Source organism: Triticum urartu, chromosome 6A (genome assembly GCF_056163025.1).
Source record: "Triticum urartu cultivar PI428250 chromosome 6A, HENAU_Tu73, whole genome shotgun sequence".
NCBI classification, from domain to species: domain Eukaryota; kingdom Viridiplantae; phylum Streptophyta; class Magnoliopsida; order Poales; family Poaceae; genus Triticum; species Triticum urartu.
The window spans coordinates 6,574,159-6,583,222 of NC_141878.1; the positions used below are offsets into that span (position 1 = coordinate 6,574,159).

The 9,064-nt window shown below is 46.6% G+C and overlaps 1 long non-coding RNA gene across 2 annotated transcripts; it reads left to right on the forward strand.

Annotated features, from left to right (window-relative positions):
- Positions 1 to 1,168: 1,168 nt before the first annotated feature.
- LOC125516274 (uncharacterized) lies at positions 1,169 to 3,065 on the forward strand. Of its 2 annotated transcripts, none has more exons than XR_007287330.2 (3): positions 1,169 to 1,591; positions 2,458 to 2,630; positions 2,745 to 3,065. It is a non-coding gene; the product is annotated as an uncharacterized LOC125516274 (long non-coding RNA). The 2 variants fall into 2 exon arrangements; XR_007287329.2 differs by having other exon boundaries at positions 2,458 to 2,607; positions 2,745 to 3,035.
- The last annotated feature ends 5,999 nt before the right edge of the window (positions 3,066 to 9,064 follow it).

Below are 9,064 nucleotides of genomic sequence, written 5' to 3' on the forward strand. Positions count from 1 at the left end.
GTTGTCCTTTGTTTCACGAACCTTGCTATGACCAGGCGCCAGCCATCGCGCACGGGCATTGTTTACTCAGCGAGTCAAACTTCATATGCCAACCCTAGCGCAGGAAACAAGATCGGACGGCTAGAAGAGCACCAGGCAGGCAGAAGGGGTGCCACGAATCGATCAAACGGCGCAGTGGACACACGAGGGCGTGGATGGCCTCGGGAGGAAGATACTTTAGCATAACTAGTAAAAAGGCCCGTGCGTTGCAACAAGAGAAAAAATAAATTCACCAACCATACAAGCATGGCTCAAGGCCCCCCAACCCCCGCATGCATGTTCTCTATTTTAACATGACATCTCACCCATGTCGCCACTTATCCTCTTTCCCGCCCGCGTGCCTTTTCTTCCCACGTTATCTCTCTCCCTCCACAGGGCCATTCCTAGTTCTCTTGCGGCATCATCGATCTCTCTGTATCAAGTCTCGAGGCTGCTTGTTGACTTGTTTAACTCGTCCATATTTGAATTGGTGAGAATTAGTACAAAGAAGCGAGGTGGGACTAATTTAATATGTGAATCAAGCTTTCCTTGTACACACAAAACATGAGCTAGGTTATTTCGCAAAAAAAAAACATGAGCTAGGTTAGTTAGCCACGTTATTAGTTTTTCAATTCACCTGGCCGAACAAATTTTGCCTCCTATATCGTGGGGCCACAGATCGTTCGCTAAAAAAAAGAAACCTTACACCGGCCAGATATGTGGGCCGAAATATTTGGCCTCTATAGTTTTCTGCTGGCACAAAGAAAAAAAACGGATGGTTCGCTCAAAAAGGAAACGGGGCATGTGTTGTCGAGCCGGACGTACGAAACTTGAGGTCGAGGCCCAGCCAGTTGAGCATGCTTGTGACCAAAAAAATCATATGAATAGTACCACATCGGATATATAGAAAATACTATGGCCGAAACGGGCGGACGACGGACGGATGAAAAACGGACCAAATTACAGTTGTAAGAAGCAATAGTCCCTTTATTATTTGCGCGACTAGCATAGAAAAACAGCCACGGGTAGAAAAATAGAAAAAAAAACTATCTGAGCCATCAGTTCCAGGATGGGTGGTCCAGATTGTAGTGGATGGAAGTGACAGCACACGTGCTAGCTTCTTTGCACAAAAGCCCCCCACTTGTACTCATTTTCCTTTCAGAATCTGCTTCTTCCTTCGTCCGATAGCAGCAGCACAGTCCAAAATTCCCCAATCTAGCTTGACTGCCAGCCGCCTCCTGGATCAATCCTCTCGCTCATCGTCCTCCAGCTTGCCGACCGTGGCGGAGGTCCAGATCCGGTGCCCACCTGGGCAAGTACGGCCAGTAGAGGTGTTGTTCCAGCTCCTGGTCGTCTCGTCGCCGTCGGCGCTGCTCCGGCGGATCTCGCCCTGTTCCAAGCCGCGACCTTGTGCGAACAAACACTTCAGGATACTCTGCTCCGGCGGTCAGAGGTCGACCTCGCCCCGTACTTCTTCCTACCCCAACCCGCCATTCTCCACACGTTGCGCCCTACTCCTGTGCGGCTAGCTCGGCCACCCACCGACGCCAGAGAAGAAATCTCGGGTCTTAAGGTATGGTATCTGCTGAAGCTGCTACCAATTTCAGATTTAATTCTAGTGCATTTTACTTAGAAAGTACTCCTTCGTTCAGATTTGACTATCGGCTATCCATATCATGTGCATAATATTTTCATTTATAGTTAATTAGTTACTTGAGATCTTCCAGTGAAAAAAAGTACTTTCACTTTAAATTTGTGCTAGGAGCATCTGTTGGATTGCTGTTGAACACTGTATAATTTTGTTTCTTTTCACCAAGATATCCTCTGGGAGGAGATTTAGAAAGATTTAGAAATTCTGGATCTTTGGAAATGATATGAATGGCTGCATTTAAAATTTTAAACATATGGACACATAGTGTAGATGATACAATTTGATAGTGAGTAGCAGTAGCTTGGAAGCTTAAAACGGTTTTTGAGCAAATGCTATATTAAGCAAGAAATGCATGAACAATACAATAGCTAACCTGCTAGTGTCACACTATGTTATACATAGATAGAGAGAGCTAAAGGAAATCGCCCAGGACAGAAAATCCATTAATGCAACATAATAGCTATATTGCCAGCATATATGCTTACAACTTTTCGATCAAGCTAAAAATAAATCTCAGTTTAGTATGTACTCGCACTTTTTTGAGCCAATTTCAGTTAGTTGGGAGAGACCTTTATTCAGTGTTGATTTTCCATAACAATAAACAGAAATTCTGTCAACTAATCTCACATACTACCTGTTAAAGTATCTGAATGTGAAGTGCTTGCTGGAACAAGACTGGAATGTATTACACACTTGCAAATATGTGGCACTTCATTGATTTATGGGAGTTCACTATCTATTTGGATTTTGACGTAGAACACAATTTCTGCTCTCGGTATGATGGACAGATCGGAGCTTGTCGACTAGTGCTAGCCTTGGCCTCCGTTGTTCTGCTGTTGCATCTCAATCTGAAATGCAGGGAAGTAGTATTTTACATATGTCATGGCCTACGGGAGTGTCCGAACAATAGCTGTTGAGCTCTTTTCAGCAAAAAGAAGGTTTGTGTTCGTCTCTTTCTTAGGTCAGTTGTGGCAAATGGCGTACAAAGCTGGCATAATGATTTCCTCTCTTCTCAATATATGATGTTTGATATATGTTTCTAACAGACACATATTTATTTGGTGTGCTTAACTAGGTGGATTGAACTGATGAAGTTTATATAGAGTCGCCTTCAGAAAAAAATAAATTATATAGAGTCCATGGAGGTTGTCATCTATTCCATTAGATGAAGGTCGATTAGCAAGTCACTACAGAAGGAAGGCAAGATCATAGATCTTTTCTGTCATCCATCAATCCTTAATACTTGGTTTTCCTGGAAATGTACTAAAAAGATCTATGTATGCCTCTTGTGTTGTGTTCTCATGTACTTGAATACTCAAATGCTTGTTGAGATATAATGTACCATCAGTCCTTAATACGCGGTCTACCTGGGAATGTACTACAAAAGATCTGTGTATGCCTTTTGTGTTGTGTTCTCATGTACTATACTCTGTTGAGCGGGCACTTCGGTCCTTTATTTTCTCATGCATTCAGGTTAACATGTACGCATGTAGTTCCGCTTGATATGGGATGGTTTAATTTTCTCATGCGCTCAAATATTTTTGATATATGTTGGTTTTTTTGTAACCAACATGTTCAACTCTCTTGAAAACCTAGGACTTAAATATGCATGGATCTCATGCAGAAAATATTTGCAAAGATTTTATATCCAACTAAGAGGAGAGGGTAATCACCACTGTGCATATCTGAAAATAAACTAATTTTACAAAGACCTGAGATTGTACTGCAAAAGAGCAGTCATCAACGCTGCCAGCTTTGAAGAATAGTCGTATTACCAAGGACAAAACGATTGGATATGAGGAAGTCGAGGTGGTTATTGCAAAAGTCAAGTTTTATATCTAACGAGTATCAGGGGGGTTTCGTGAAATGTACATTAAGTGGCCTGAGGTGCTCCACTAGAATCTGAGCCATACATGCCTGATCTGATGGCCCATATTCATTTTTTCTATTTTTGTACTACATGTCCAGATTCTATCCTAGTTGCTCCCCTTTATTATTAGCACTAGCACATATACCCGTGCGTTGCAACGGGAAAAATTGATATTTTGTGCAAGCATAATGTCCCACAGCACCTGATTAACTATAAAGAACATGCTAGCATTCTTCTATAAAATGAACATAAAAAAACACGTTGCAATTTAGCCGTGTTCATATTTTCTTTGCGGGGAATAATCTCCCACTGATTCCATTTAAGTATAATCATTTTAATGGTATTCAAGTATAATCCTTTCATTAATTACCATGACGTTCTCATCCGTTTTAGTCGGGAATCAAATCCTTTCTTTTCTAGTTTAGTAGCCCCAACACATTGAAGTCTACGGATCCTTCATTTTAATTATCCTACTTTTTATCTCAAATCCTTCATGTAGAATTTATTAACACCACAATCTTTCTTTTAGTTATTTCACCAATTTACCTATAATCCTTTTTTAATTAACCACATCCATTTAAATATTCTAGAATTTATTAACACCACAATCTTTCTTTTAGTTATTCCACCGATTTATCTATAATCCTTTTTTTAATTAATCACATCCATTTAAATATTCTATTTAAGCCTACAATCCTTCCTTTATTAGCTCATTCGCTTAATTAGCTCGCCCTAAATATGATGACTGTCACTCGTATATTTAGAGTGAGTTGGGATTAGTAAATATGAAAGGTTTTTTTAGGGGAGTAAATATGAAAGGTGCATAGGTCGTCCCACAATGTTGAATTATTTTGACCCAATTATTTTTCGCGATCTCTATGAAAGCCCATAAAATGCCATCAACATACAAGTACCTGGTCCAAATCGCTTAGCGTGTGTAAACCAAACGAAAAGGACTAAAGTAAACTATTACGATGGTAAGAAGCAATAGCCCCTTTATTATTAGCATTAGCAAAAGATTTAAGGAAAAAAGTCTTCACTCCAACTGACTGATTTCCGACCTTGCATAAGCCACGTCGTACACCTGACACGTGTCCTTGTGGACACAGGCGTGCGTTACCGCTTGCACCCCTCGTCCTTATCCTTTCTCTTGGGTTCCTATTCCGCATATTTGCTTTGGTCAAAGTCAAGCTTTGTAAACTTTGACTAAACTTTTAGACAAAAATATTAACATACACAATAACAATTCAATACAGTTAGATTCATTATTGAATGTACTTTCACATCATATAAATTTATTATGATATCTATTTATATTTGTTGCTATAAATTTGGTCAAACTTTAAAAAGTTTGACTTCAATCAACTTTAATATGCAGAGTAAATAAAAACGGAGGAAGTACCTTATCCTCTACACCTCCTCGCTTCTGCAGTTTTACTCTTCTCCGGCACGGCCGACCCTCTCCTCTCTCTCTCACACCCTTCCTCCGGCGAGCTGAGCCACTCATCCTCTTGCTACAACTCCCATGAGAGCATCTTCCTCTTCTCCCCGTCCGTCCCCAACATCCTTTGGTTTCCCTTGTGCAAGACGCTAGGTGCTTTTCGTGCTCCACACCGGCCATGAGCTGCTGTGAGCTCTCCCAGGCGCAGCTGTTATGAGATCTCCCGGACGCAGCTGCTGCAAGGACGCTGGTGGCGCCTGCTACTCGCGGGGGCGTGAGGTCACGCGCTTGCGGTGCCTGCTGCTATCGTGCTGTGCTATGGTTTGCTGCAGGTGTTGCGAGGTCGTCGTCGTTCACTCCGGGTGGTGCCGTGGCTGGGCCGCGGGACGGCGCCTATGCCGCAAACCGTCCAGTGACGTGCTTTTGCTCCATTATTAGTCGTTGGCGTGGCTGGTGCTGTGATGGAGCACTCACGATGCCTAGAGAGATACCGGTGCTGCGATGCATCACTCGTATGCGGCTGTCGGTGCTGCAACGGAGTGTCGCCGGTGTTGTGATAGAGCATTCTCGAGCCGCCAGAGGATCACCGGTGCTGTGATGGAGCATCATTGGCCGCCGAAAACTCACGGGTGCTGCAATGGAGCATCATTAGGCTGTCAAAACCTTGCCGGTGCTGCAATGGAGCATCATCGGGGCCGTCGGAGCATCGCCAGTGCTGCAATGAAGCATTTTTGGGCCGTCGGAGCATCACCGGTGCTGCAATAGAGCATCGTCGACCGCCGAAACCTCACAGGTGCTGCAATGGAACATCATCGGGCCACTGAAACCTCGCCGGAGCTGCAATGGAGCATCGTCGGGACCGCCGGAGTTTTGCCGGTGTTGCAACGAAGCATCGTCGGCGTTGTGTTGGGGCATTGCCGGCTCGCCGGAGCATTGTCAGTGCTTCAAGGGCGGGGGGGGGGGGGGGGGGGGGGGTGTTCACAGTAGTGACGTTGCTGCAACCGGACGCTGCAGCCGTGGCTCGTGCATGGTGAGCTCGTCGGCGTTGTTGGTGTGAGGTGACAAGTGACGCGGCTGCTGCTACCTGAGCGCTACGGCTAGTGCATGTTGGCCAACTGAAGCTCATCCCGTGGAAGAGAGGATGCACCAATCTGTGCCGGAAAGATATATGCTTTGTTGGGATGGAAGTGATGTTATGGTTCAGGGATCAAGCGGCCCAAATTAATGCAGATCAACGGCTGGCAAGGCGGTTTAAAACCCCCTACCATCAGCCGGTCTACGCGTAGCATTGGCCAAGATTTAATAAACGAGTAATGCGTGCACGTCGAATCAAACACTTTCAGCATGATACATATGACTGTGGATACATAAATTAACACATAGTAGTTAAATAAACATATTAACTTTCCACCCCCGGCAAAGAGCACTATAAATCCATAAATCCATCAAACTAACACATAGTAGTAGATTATGTATATCTAGCTTGTGATGGGTGATGACTGATCGATTAGTACCCGCAAAAACATAACTTAGCTAAAATATTTCTAACATAATAGATAGATAACCCCTAACATGTCACCAAGATAAAGCTTACAAACACAGTTGCATCTTCGATGATATAATTAAATCCCTTAAAGTAGTATAGATAGCCATATCCTATATAATTCCGTCGGCGGCGGTGGAGTCCATCGTCCAACCCCTGGGGTCAGAGTGGTAAAAGTCGTCTTCATGCCCATTCTCCTTGAAAGCAGCCATCTCTTCTTACTCTTGCCGAGGTTCGTATGCCCCCCCATAGGTATCAAACTCCTTCAAAAACTGCAGCAACATGCAAAATAGATGTTCAAAAATATATACGGACACAGGAGTAGCTCAATAATTAATCAGAGCTGAGTCGTGCAAGAAATTCAACTAGATACGTACGTCTGACTCTGGATCCACATCGCGCAATCTCCTGAGAAAAGCGATGATTTCTTTGTCCACATCCTGTTCCGTCTTCACGCGGCCACGACTTGGCATGATGTTCCCTTCTGCTTCTTGTTGTTCTTCTTCTTCATCTTGCATGAGGGGTTGCCGAATTCGGGGATGGAGAGCGCCGAACGGAACAGCGCTGCCGCAGGCTTTGAGGACTTCCTTGCTCTTTGCCAACAATTCGACGAGCCACGCTGGCGTCTCCGCCATTCGGATGTAGTAGTCCTCGTCGACCTCCACGTAGCCTCCCTCTGGTCCTATACTCCTCCCTCAAGTTCCATTCTTCACCATCATCAAGGTCAGGACCATCGTCATCACTGTCATTATCATTATCTTTATCATCATCATAATCATCATCATCTTCCGCAAAAGGCTCCTCCTCAGTGAGGTCGCACAACTCGGCGACGTCACTGTCGGGGTCTCCGACGGTGAGGCAGCAGCCGAGAGCCAATTTCTGCATGATGGTGTCGTAGTCTAGCCGGATCTTGCCGCGGACGTGGAGGTGGCGGTTAATCGCGTCCTCGGAGGAGAGCGCGGCGGCCCAGTGGCGGGAGAGGCAGCGGCACTGGTGGAACTCCCTCGGCGGCAGCCGCACGAAGATCTCCTTCAGCACGAGGTCGGGGAGGAGCGCCGCCTGTGCCGCAAAAACCATGGCTGATCGAGTGAGTAGATCAACCGCGATAAATATCTGGATCTTTTCCAAGCTCGAGCTGGCACGTATAGACTTTGAGATCGATCTGAGGATCTTTGGCGCTATATATATGTTGGATTTAAACACGACTTGTTGTGTCCGTGTCGGTTTCCTACACGTCACCTAGTAGGACTAGAAGTCATGCGTGTAGGTTTGATTTTACTAATCCTAGCTGCTATATATATACCATACCCGTGTTTCACCCATATAAACCTGAACCACGTTGGGAAGCCAAAATCACACCCCCCCCCCCCCCCCCCCCCCGCGCGCGTCTGACGACACGGGGGGAAACCCTCGACGCCGGGAACTCCCCTTCGCCGCCGCCGGAGGGCTGGCCGGCTAAGCCATGCCACGCCCGGGGATGGCGGCGGCGGGGTGATTCCGTTCCTGCTCCGGACCAACCCGTCCTGCATCGGGCCCTCTCCGCCTCCGGCTCCCCGCGTCGCCGCCGCCGGAGGCCCGGCCGTGTGGTCGCGTCGCCGCGCCTGAGGATGGCTGCGGTGGAGTCCCCCCCCCCCCCCCCACACACGAGCTGGAGACCTTCCCTCAACCCGGCCCCAGATCGGATCTGGCTCGCCGCGGCCTCTCCGCCCCGACCAACTGCTGCATGGAGTCTTGCCGGTCCTGTGCAGCGGCATGGCCGCCTTCGTGGTGATCCTCCCCCCGTCCGCCTCTTGCCCCCAGTGCCGCAGCCTCTCGTCTTGCTGTCGTCCGTTGGGGCTGGCGCGACCCCTGGGGGAGGTGGCCGTGGCTCGGCTCTGCCCTAGGTGCAGGTCACCCTTCGCCCAGATGGCGCCTCGTCCGAGCTAAGGTGCAGGCCTCTGCGTGTGTGGTCTTGGGATCCTTTGGCAGGATGCTAGAAGCTTCACGGTGGATATTTGTCAGACACCGCACCGGTCCCGGCCTCCATGGACCTGCGTTCTCCAGTGTCCTTGTCTGCCGGCGTCTGCTACCTCTTGAGCACAGCGTTGGTTTTCCCTTGAAAAGGAAAGGGTGATGCAGCAAAGTAACGTAAGTATTTCCCTCAGTTTTTGAGAACCAAGGTATCAATCCAGTAGGAGGCTACGCGCGAGTCCCTCATACCTGCACAATACAAATAAATCCTCGCAACCAACGCGATAAGGGGTTGTCAATCCCTTCACGGTCACTTACGAGAGTGAGAACTGATAGATATGATAGGATAATATTTTTGGTATTTTCATGATAAAGATGCAAAGTAAAATAAAAGCAAAGGAAATAACTAAGTGTTGGAAGATTAATATGATGAAGATAGACCCGGGGACCATATGTTTCACTAGTGGCTTCTCTCAAGAGCATAAGTATTTTATGGTGGGTGAACAAATTACTGTTGAGCAATTGACAGAATTGAGCATAGTTATGAGAATATCTAGGTATGATCATGTATATAGGCATCACGTCCGAGAC